A 12,034-nucleotide genomic window follows, 5' to 3' on the forward strand; every position below is an offset into this window, starting at 1 on the left:
GATAGGCTGAGTGCATAGAAGTTTTCCTGGCATGTTATTAATTTGTGCCTGCCTTGCCTGCCAAACTCATGTTAATGAGAGCTCTGGACCATCTCAGAACACAAATGCACTACCAAGGCTGTAGGGGGAAAGGTATTCATTCCTAGCCACCCTGTTACAGGAAAAAAAACAAAAGAAAAACCATGAATTACTAATGTAGCAACCCTTCTAGTCTTCTCTTGGGATAAACCAGGAATTTCTCACTTTTAAAACAATTTGGACTCTATCCTAAAGTAGAAAATTTAGAGAGAAAGGAAGATTTTTTGTGAGAGCTGACGGCTATGTGCTTGCTGCACCAATCGCCTTTCTGCCCAACATTAACATTTCCCAGGTTGAGGTCTGGTAGGATTTGCACTGAAGTAGTAAAGAGCAGCCAATGTGAATCTGGCTTTACATGTACGAAAGCAAGACTCGTTGAAAAAGTGGGAATCCTGACAATCAATCTCCTGCTTCTCTATGCATTCTTGCACAGGTCTGCAGCTCATCTTCCTTTGTGTGCGTCTTGCGAAACCTCAGTTGTCATAACCCTTGTCTACAGAGACTGCTGCTATTCACTATTTCACATTAATAAGAAATACTAATTACATTGCCCTCAACCTCATTACAGGATAGTTATTCAAAACAGTAGGAAAGGATAATTTTGAAATGGATCCTGTAATGAATGAAGTCTCACCATCTATTTTCAAAGCGGATCTAACATACCACAAGAGCTTTGCTCTTCCTCCAAATTTCTACCCCTCTTTTCATTTTTTATTTTGAAACTTTATCTTCTAGCTCAGTATGATGTTTGACATGAAAAGACTACTTACAAAATAAAGCTGCATTCTATTAGGAATGGGAAGGGTTTGTTGGGTATGTTTAACACCAGTCTGGTGGAAGCATGATAGCCTTTTGGACCTCCTGCAGACTACAAATCAATTTCTCTGCAAAGCCAAAGAGGAGGAAATCAAAGTAATCAATCATTATGCCTAAGAAATATGTCATGTAGAAACTGTCATTTTAGATAATATGCATTAAATTCATCCCTCCTATACCTGCTTTCACTTCAATTGGGAAGAATTTGGCTCAGTACGTCTAAAATAAAAGCTATTCTATTCCAATTTGGGGTATGTCTAGTTTGCTTCCTGACCAGACTAGGGAGCATCCCATTAAAGGCTGGCATACCTGCTCTGTACAAATTCAACTCCAAAACTAATATAAAATCCCAAGAGAAAGTTCTTACTGGCACAGGGTCAGAGCCAATAACTTAACTAGCCCCTTCCCCCAAGTGTTACTGAGGGCACGAAAATTTATAGTTATGCCTTTGCTCCGTTCTGCCTTAATTAAGGCTGCAGCATCAGTTTCAAGGTTTAGTGTGCATGGAGCAGATATGTGATGCTTCATTGCAGAACACCCTAGCATGGTCCAAAAGTAGTAAAGACGTATCCTTTAAGACATACTTAAAAATTAAGATCCTTACAGGATAAACTACAAGCAAAGAAGACCCTCAAGATTACAACTGAAAGTCACTGGAGCAGTCAAAACAAAATGCTGATAATGTTGCATCAAAATAGATGGAATAAAAAAGCTGATAAAGCTACATAAGTAAGAAGTGCTTTTTCTTAACGTTAAGTTTTAGAAATGTGATTTTGAAGCCTGGAAAGTATTGAAACAGACTGTAAGAAATTAAGTACTTTTTAGATAATCACAATCCATTTTTATGGTACAGCAGTAGTATACCCATGGAAATAAAAATGATCATAAGGAAAAATTGACAAATACTAAAATGTGTAAGAAAAAAAAGCACAGTTTTCAGGATCATGAAGAACCTTCAAATGTATAAGATGACAGAGAAACCTCTAAAACTGTTGAGAAAAATGCTGATTAAGAAAAGGACAAATAAAAGAGCCTCCCCTCGGGGTCTCATCATGAACAGCTTTTTGAAAAGTAGTTGAAATACTGAATCTACTAAAAGCAGAGAATAAGCCTTTGCTAGCCTGCTTAGGAAGGTCATCAATGACTTTCAGTATATATGTTTCTTTATTACAATTAGATCAAAATCAGACTGAAATTTTGGCAGAGTTCATAAATTATAGTGACATCAATAGCTGCCTCCTCCAGGGCTTAGGAGCAGAGATTTTGTTATAAACAATGTCTTTCTCCCACTTGGAATATTACTGGAGCACCAAACTCATATGATTAAAAGGGATTTTTCTGTTTGTTCATTTTAATTTTCCAAGTAAACTAAGCTCTACACTGGAGCCACAATACCAGCATTCTTTTATCCTTAGGTGTTGAAGCTTTAAACCTCCTGCTGCTTTTGTAATTCTTGAACGGTCATGCAGATCCCAATAATCAAAAGTGATGCACACACTGGTTTTCTGGCAAGCCTGCACTCATTCCCATCTGTTAGACTAACATGCAGACTAAGAAGATACTGTTCCAATATTAAGAGGTCATAACTGCAAAGCAAAGATGGACTTTGACAGGCATGTCTTCGAAACAATGCTAGTACTATTTCTTTTGCCAGGAAAATCCTCCAGTCTGCTTAGAAATTTAGGCCCGCAAGCTGGAATTATACATCTAATTCTGCAGATATTCAAAGTTTCAGCTAATCCTTGACACCACAGCTATATAGAGATTCTGCATTATAGAACATAAGCCACCGGAGATTTGAGGAACAGAAAAAAGTCATATAGGCCAAAAGATTTCCCAGATATTATTTTTCTTAATATTATGTGACCAGGGGGTGAGAAGGGTAATGATTATTTTTTCTCATTGCTTTATTTCCTTTTCCTTCACTATCTAACTGGCAGTCTGGACACAGAGTGCATAGGTTTCATTATGTATTAATTTATTCCCCCCTAAGTCTGAATTCTGACCATCAGGGAACAATGAAAAAATCTTTAATAAGAAAAAAAGCTAAACATTTAAAGGATAATGGAGGCATCATGATTTCCACAAGCTTTCATGCAAGTCGTTTTCCCTGTTTTTTGAGGGGAAAAGATTGTTCATAAGAAAGTTCACAAAAAGCAATTACTTGTGTGAATAGTGTCCACATTGGAGATATTTGTGCTGCTTTCTTGTAATATCCTTGATTTTCCTTCTCAGGTTCATACAAATATAAATTATTAAGTCTGGAAACAGAATCGGTTCCAGGCCATGGAGTTGAATCAATCAACATTACAAGTAATGAATAGTAAATTGCAAATTGATGACATGAACAGTTTACAGACAACCAATAGGGAACTTGGTTCATGTCAAGAGTTTTGCAATTGGACAAATTTGTAAAAATCAAAAATTGTGTATGAATTGAGGAAATTTGGGGGAAAATGTACTTAATAATGTACTTCTATACTTACTTATCCTTATCTACAAGCCCATGATCAAGCAAAAAATCTTTTCTCTCTTTGCCATTCATACAGCCAGTCCTATAAAACCAAGTTCAATCCTAAGCATTATTACCTTGCTGAACATAAAAGAGAGGCACCTGGAAAAGTGGAGAAGGGAACAGAAAAATTTAAGCCTGTTCAAGAGGATGAAATTAGGAGTAATGGGATATGATTTAGAAAATAAAAATGTACAAGGAATTTCAGGAAAAATATGCCAACAATATATTAGACCTTGAAACAATGTCCCAAAGAAAGTGATTAAGGCCCAATTGTTTGTCACATTTAAATGTAGTCTGGACAAAGCACCATTAAATACACAATAAAGTAGTAGTCAGCATTTTTACAGAAAAAATACTAAAAACTACATTTGTATTTTGGTAATGTTGGGGTGATGTTGTAGCTATGAGGGCCTGGGAAAAATGCGAGAGATAAATATTTGGGGGGATAATATCTTTTATTGGACCAACTGTCTGTGTCCCTCCCTACTATACAGTTGGTCCAATAAAAGATATCACCCACAAAATTCTTTGCCTCTCACATCTGTATTTTGTAGATTTCAGTATGCCCTTTCTGTAGCGCTGATTATGCCAGCCTCCTTAGCCATTTAAGAACATTTGTTTGATCCTAGAATCATTTTTATTACCTTTTGTTGCATCTTCCCCAAGGCAGTAATATTCATGGTGTGGTACAGAGAATGCTATTGCATGTTGTATTTGGGATATGAAAAACCAAGAAATACTTTTCTATGTGCATTATACCTCCCCTACCATAGATGATTACCCAGGAGGTAGAGCAGTGTTTATAAACACCAGCTTTCCCCACTTCCTATTAAAGCTGGCTAATAACAAAAAGAAAGAAAATTAAATATATTTGAATAAACTCCCATGAACCTACCAGGTACATTTTCTGTGTTTCTTATCTCATCATTGTTGATTACCAAGATAATTGTGTTGATCATACTTTCCCCTTAATAATCAGCCTCTCTTCCTGCCCTCAGGGTTTTATCCAGAAAACATTATCCATGGGGCATAGCTCTTACTACTCAGAGAATGGAGTCACTCACTGTAGTAAGCAATATAGGCTAGGCTACAAACATTAGATCATTACACAACTGTGATATACACCCCTCCTGCCCCAGGACTGGAGCAGAAAATGAACAGAGAATCAGTCGCATTCCCTCCCAGCTGCCCTGCTTGGTCTATGAGAAAAGTTTCTTCTCCCCTTCCCTTGGTACAATTAATGTTTCCTTGTTACCCTGGTGGATGAATAAATGAGGAGGGCCTGGGCTTTTTACTTTTTTGCTTCTTTACTCATTTACCTGCCAGAGTATCAGGCAAGTAGCCCTGCTCCCTCTATCATACCTCAAAGCACAATCTCAATAGAGCTGAGCATGACAATAAGTGGGCCCTTTATTTCCTCTCATTTCACTGCAGCAGGAAGCACAAATGTGGAATGGTGTCCAAAAGTGGGTCTTTATTTGTTCAAGTATATACTGTCCTAATATGTGCATGTAACCCCTAACTGCTATAAATGTGAGAAAATGAGGATTCTGCAATCTAGTGTATTTGTCCCATAACAGCTATTTCCAGGGCAGTGAAATGTAGCAAAACAAAAAACTGGATTATGATATCAGAAAAGGAATTTGGCAGGAACTCTATAAAGATTCAGTTAACCTTTGTATATATGTGGGAGGATCAAACTGAAAAAGGATGAATTAAGAGAATTATACATAAATAAAACTGCCTGAGTCCAGATGTAATATCTATATTTTATTACATCTTGCTACTGTTATGCCACCCATGCATGACAGGAAGCAGGACTGTGGGATCAGTCATTAGATCCAATCATACCTTATTGCTGGAGTAGGGGAAGCCTGATCCTGGACTCCTTGATCAGCAAGAAGCAGGCTCCCACGGTTAGGAATGCATTTTGCTGACAAGCCACGGGGGCTGCACACAGCTGAACCAAGGGTCCTGCTCCTGATGCATCTCTCGGTCCCACCAGGGGGGAGACTCTTGGTCCCCTGTGCATATAGGCTTGGGAGTTCCACACACCCCTTAGCCTTGGGGATCACAACTCCCATGATCCCCCAGACCTGGGGGTTTAATGCACCCTTGAGCCTTAGCGATTGCAGCTCCTGCAATCACCTGGGGCTCCAGTGTTACATGCTGGATATGGTGAACTCCTGCAGCTGGGAGTCCTGTCAACTGATGGGGCTCCCAGCTGTAAGGGAGACCCTGCTACATGTGAATTAAAGCTCAATACCAACCAGCCATAAAGTTAGAACATATTTTTCAGATCTAACTTTATAGCTGGTTGGAACCTTTTATCATGTGATAGTTACTTTGCACATCTAGCTGGTCTTAAGGTAATTGCATGGTTAACCAGTTAATTGTGCAATACCTGTAACGTGGGGGGGGGGCTTATTCATGTACTTATTTTGCTTTTTGCCTCCTCATATTTTCTGGTAGTTTTCTTCCTACAATTTTGTTTCTTTCTACAGTATTGTCATTGAGTACTCTAGTCAAGAAATCACATATAAAGTCTTATGCCCATCAACAAGCATGTGTGCATGGCTAGGGGCAGACATTACACATAAACCAATTTTAGTAATCAGAAACTGGTTTAAACCTGTAACAGAACAGACATTCAGTGCACATAAACCAATTTCAAAATGGCCAGACTTGTTTGAGATAAACCTGGTTGAATGTAGTATCAGACTTAACCAATTTAGCTCAAACCGATTTATGCAATGTCTGTCCCAGACCCCTTCCTGGTTTAACTTTAAGCAGAATCCCCCAGCATGCTGGCATGCTCTCTGGCTGCAGCCTGACAGGGTTGGCCCCACCCCTCTGCTCCCACTGGATAAGCAGGGACAGGCAGGGGGGAGGGGGGGCTAATTCCCCCCTCTCTGTCCCACTGGCAGGGGCCCGAGCTGGGTCTGCCCGGCCCTCCCCCCTTGCTGCGGCAGCAATGGAGCACCATGGCCCCTGAGGCAGAGGCAGGCAGGGAGGAGGGTTAATCTCCCCTCTACCTCCACTGGCAACCAGGTCTGGCCACTGTCACCACCGCACTCACTCGCTGCTAAGGAATAAGCCCCCTGCCAGATGCCAAAGGGAGGGGGAATAACCCCTGTCCCTGCCCACCCCCAGAGGTCCTGCTGTCCAGTGTCTGAGCATGCCCCTGCCCCACTGTTGCAGGGCCCTTGATGGGAGCAGCAGCCCCTGTCATAGTGTTGGAGAGTGCAAGCCCCTGCCCAGTGGGAGGCCACACTGCAGGGCAGGCAGAGCTGCGGAGGACTGTGCATGACAACACCAGGGGCCAGAGGGGGCCAGAGTCCTCCAAGTCCCCTGCAGCGCTGGCACAGCCTGCAGCAGCTCTCCTCACCCCATAGTGTGGCCCCCCACAGGGAAGGGCTGGCACTCTGGGAAATCGTGACGGGAGCTGCTGCCCCAATTACAGTTGCTCCCATCTCACCGCTTCAGCAGCTGGGCATGGGTGGAGCCAGACACCACCAGCAGGGCCCCTGGGGGGGCAGGGTGCAGGGAGTGGGGTTATACCCCTCTCTGCCCCCAGGTCACTGCAGTGAGGTCTGCCCAGCCAGGCCACAGTCGTTGCTTGGTCTGTGCTCAGGGCAAGCCTGGCAGAAATGGGCCCCTGGATGGGAGGGCAGGCATCCTCTGCATGCTGGGGAGCCAACAATCATTCATGGAGGGGCTGGCTGAGACCTGAATCCCTGCAACTCTCTGCAGGGAGGGACCAGGTCTTTGAAAGTGCATGTCTCTCCCAGCAACATGGATCCAAGCTCCCACACTCCCTGCTCCTCCAGTGCCAACTACCCTGCAGCCTCCCAGACACCCCCTGAACTGGCACATACACCCCCCACCCCAGCCTGTCTCTATGCTAAGCAGCACTCACTTTTCAGCTGCTGGCCCCAAGCAGAGACTGAGCAGGGTACTCAACACTGGAGGAGGGGGGAAAGGGGTGTTCAGATCCATGTTGCTGGGACAGATGTGTCCTTTCATAGACCTGGTCACTCCCTGCCAGTGGCAACATGTAGGGGGTGCACAGGGGTGCACATGCATGCCCTGAAAGTGCCAGCGCACCACCTAACTGGCCATGCTGACATCTTAGGTGATGGACAGGGGGGCAGGTGGGAGCACCAGTGCCGCCCAGAAGTGCTGGCTGGGGAGTGGAGCACTGTTACACTCCCAGACACAAACACAGCCACTTCCAGAAGTGGCTGCAACGATCAGCCATCTCGCAATCAGCTGTTTCATGATTGGCTGCAGGGGGACTCCCTCCCCAGTCAACAAAATCAGCTATGGGGGGGATCCCCCCACCCTGGTCTGTGAGATTGGCTGAGGGGGGATTTCCCCTCTGGTCGTTGACTGGTTGCTGAGGGGGCATGTGCCCCACTAACTAAGGCGGCACCAGTCATGCATGCTCCCTGCAGAAAGTTGCAGGGATTCAGGTTTCAGCCACCCCTAGCCCCGCCCCTGCCACCCCCCAGCCACTGGAACAATGACAGGGAAGTGACTGTGATGGGCGAAGCATTCCTCATCATGGTTTCCCTGAGCATGAGATTCCCAGTGGGGATCCACACTGCAGGGTGAGGAAAGCTGCTGTGGGCCATGGCAGCACTACCAGGGTCTTGGAGGGCTCTGGCCTCCTCTGGACCCTGGTGCTGCTGCGCACAGTCCACCGCAGCTCTGCCTGTCCCACAGCACAGCCCCCAGCCAGGAAGAAGCTCGCGCTCCCTAACATAATGACAAGGGTTGCTACCCACATCAAGGGCTGTGACCCCTCCCACTGCAGCAGCAGGGTGGGGGCATAGCCAGATGCCAGCCAGGAGGGCCCTTTGTGGCAGGGACGGGGGTTATTTCTCATCCCCCCAGCGCCTAGCAGAGAGGACAGTAGGGGGCTTATCCCACTATAGGGAGTGAGCACAGCAGTGACAGTGGGCAGAGCCAGCTGCCAGTGGGGTAAAGGGGAGACTAAACCCCCTCCCTGCCCCCCTCTGCCTCAGGGGCCATGGTGCCCCGCTGCTGCAGAAGCAAGTGGGGAGTGTCCAGCAGACCCAACTCGGGTCGCTGCCAGTGGGACAGGGAGGATGGAATTAAACCCCACTCTGACCACTTCAGCCTGGACTGGCCATGCCCCCCCTCCACCCCAGCACAGCTTCCCTGCAGCCAAGGGCATGCTCTAGCACCCCCCAGCACCTGGCCAGAGCAACTGCAGGCATGTGTGTGCATTTCCTCAGTCTGGAGGGGATGTCTGTCCGGTTACAAACCAGTTCAACTTAGGCAGGTTAAACTAACCTACAAAGATTGAATCAATTCAGGCTCCAGCTTGTTGAATGTCTGTCCCTAGCCCATATGTTTAAGATCAAATGTGTACTTCAGTTTATATCAATTTACATTAAGCACATGTTTAAGTGAATTCATGAATAACAATACTTAACTGAATAAAAGACCTACCTGCTATTCTCTGTCCTGCAGCTTTCTTACAGCTTTACTCTGATGACAGCTGGTTGGGAATTTTTTCTGGGGGAGGAAAAAAAAATCTTTTTTATCTGGAAGTACCCATTCATCTAAACCAAACCATTTATTAAAAATGGTTGGTTCTCAAGCATTTTACACATCGAGAAAAAAAGAAAGAGTTGAAGAAGATTTTAAATTCTCAAAAAGTCCTCTTTTTACAGTTTCAAGATGAATTTTTTTTCTCGAACATGTCTCTGTTTCATAGGTATGTGCATTTATAGTAAAAAGTAAGAATTTTTTAAAAGTTTGAAAACAAAATACTTTGACTCAATCTGATTTTTTTCAGATAGTCATTCCATAAAGAGATTTTGGGATTTGTTTACTTTTCATCTCTATCTTGGGTAGAAACATTTGCTGAAATCTTGAAAATATTCTTGTTTCCTAATCACCTTCAGATAAAAAGGAGTTAATTGAATTTAAAGGAATTTGAAGCTATTTAAATTAAATGAATGTAATACCTTCAGAATAAAATAGTGGGACTATTTTTACAAAATATTTTTGCTGAAAAGCTGCAAAGTATGAAATATTGATAAGTTATAGATACACTTTAATTCAATAGCAGGGCACCAGGAAAATGTGAGACAATCATTTCCCTTCTTGACAGCACCCATTCATGATCCATACCTTCTGCCTAGGAGATGGGGAAAGCAGTGAACAGCATCTGCTTTCCTTGATAGGTGGGGATACCAGTGAGTATTGTCTTGTAGATGGCAATAGTCCACCTATGTTGTATGAACAAGTTTAGCCAGTAACTGTGCACTGCACAATGATTATTTGGAAAAAAAAAATCACCAGTGCATTTCATTAAACTATTTTTCTGATTCTAAATGGTGCGTGTTTTTTAAATATTTTCTTCCAAATATATTCATTTTAATTCATATAAAATAATATTTAACAACACTGGAAATCAGAAGATCTTTAGGAATCCAAAGCTTCTGTTGCTTGCTGAAGCAGGCAGTTGTGAATCCAGTGTCGGCAGTTTACAATGCCTGCTGTCTAAGAATTTCAAATAGCTGTGGCTTAGACTGAAAACTCTTTTGAAAAATAAAATCAATGGTTTGATTTATTTTTTAAAGTTCTAATTCTGTTGCTTACAGTCTAAAATATGTATGTTCACAAAATAAATTTATTTTTTTTTGTTTTGTTTTTGGGTTTTACCTTTAGAGTGACTTCAGTCTAAGCTGTGGATATTTTAGAGATTTCAAAGAAAGCAGACACCACAGCTGGGACTAAAACTGAAATCTCTGGTTTCGGCAGACGCTGGAGGTTTACAGATCCTATGGTTTCCAGTATCTTCATTGTGAGTAAATTAAAACAGAGCTGCTCAAGCCCTGGCCTGTGGGCCAGATCCAGCCCATCGTACCATGTCATCTAGCCCACAGAGCTGTTCAAGGATATGGAAATACTGCGACAGAGAAGCAGTAGCAACATTAATTGCCACTCCCCTGCTGCCAAATTTCCAGACATCTGGTGAGCCTCACAGGCCGGGTAATGTGCCCCTCCACTATCCAGTAGTAGATGGATCCAACAGGGCCCAGGGGACTCACCCACACTGGAGAAACTCCAAACAAGAAGTTTGTGGTTAGCCTATATTCCTTGTGTGCCTTCTAAGTGGTATAAATGAAACCAATCAGGCCACAAAATCACTCTCTTTGGCTCCAATAATGTCCCATTTTTTCTTTACTGGTCCTGGGACCTCAAGATGGCTATTGCCTTTAGCTTCAAGCATCTGCCATCTTATATCAAGAACAGAGGTCAGAAGCCTTGTTAACCTTGCCCCAGCGTTCTACTGTTCATAAGGATTCAGTGATGGAGTTATCTAAATAATCCTGAAACACTAATCTTTTATTTATACAAATACCTGAAAATCTAGCTGAATCTCTTGAATTATTCATCAGGGTTGAATATCATGTGAATTTTATTTCAGGCCTTAGACTTTTATGTGCAGTATCATAGCTTTTTAACTAGTGCACATCAGCAGTAATGGGCTGGCAGGGCAATTAGTGCATAAGGGCTCCACATCTTTTATTTCAGAGGATTCTAGGCTTTCAATTTTGGGATTAAACAATTAGAAAAACTGGAAATAGTTTGAGTAAGAGCCTTTCAGAGTGAAAAATGTTTTTCTTAGCCAGTTCAGGATGAACTGCTCTAGTAAAATGAATATTGTTTAATTTTCATTTTGAATTAAGGACCTGGAAAGCTGAGTAATACAGAGGCTAATGATGAGCTAAGCTGTGCTGAAACTCCTCTGAGGGCCATAAAAATGTATTAAAACAGGAATTATTTTGTACACTATGCTGTACTTCAATGTTTAATTCTCAGCAGGCTATAAAAATCACTTCCAGGATAATGAAATTACAAAAGAATTTTAATTTCATTTTCGATCCCTTATCACTACAAATTATTAGAAAAGATGCTTAGAGGAGATGATTTGCAGTATTTCTACCATGGATCTTCAGCCTGGATGTGGCTTTTTGCCTGGCTTATCTACAAAGGACTCCTGGTAATTGACAGGTACTACAGAAGGCCTTAGAATATGCAATTCACTGCTAACTGACCTTAGGTCTTATCATATAAACAGCTTCATCAGAAAGGGTCCTAGTGCACACCCTTAGGAAACAGGCATTCAGAGATAAAAGAATCATTTAGGCATGCCCAAATATATTAAAATAAAAGTTGCATGTAGCAAAAGGCAAAATATTAATGATCTGTTATATTGCTCTCAAAAATGTAAACCTCTGGCACCTTATATTCTGACTAGCAAATTGCACATCATGAATGATGGGGAAGGTGAGCAGGGATGGAGCACCCTACCCAGTGACCCACGGTGCCACCACTCTGCCTCCAGCCCTGTGTGCCCTCCCTACCCCCCACATCGGGCCCCGTGCACCCCCCACCCTCCTTTTCCCCTACCCCCCTGTGTCTGCCCCCATGCATCCCCAGCCACCAGTAACAGGTAACATCCCCCCTTCCCTGCCTACCCTCTCCCTCTCCTCCCTCCCTCCCCGCCACCACCCCTTCTCTGCTGGCTGTTGTTGGGGCCAGGAGGCAGTGGCGGGGGCGCGGGGGGGGGGGGGGGCC

The sequence above is a fragment of the Alligator sinensis genome, unplaced genomic scaffold (assembly GCF_000455745.1).
Source record: "Alligator sinensis unplaced genomic scaffold, ASM45574v1 scaffold357_1, whole genome shotgun sequence".
Taxonomy (NCBI): Eukaryota; Metazoa; Chordata; order Crocodylia; family Alligatoridae; genus Alligator; species Alligator sinensis.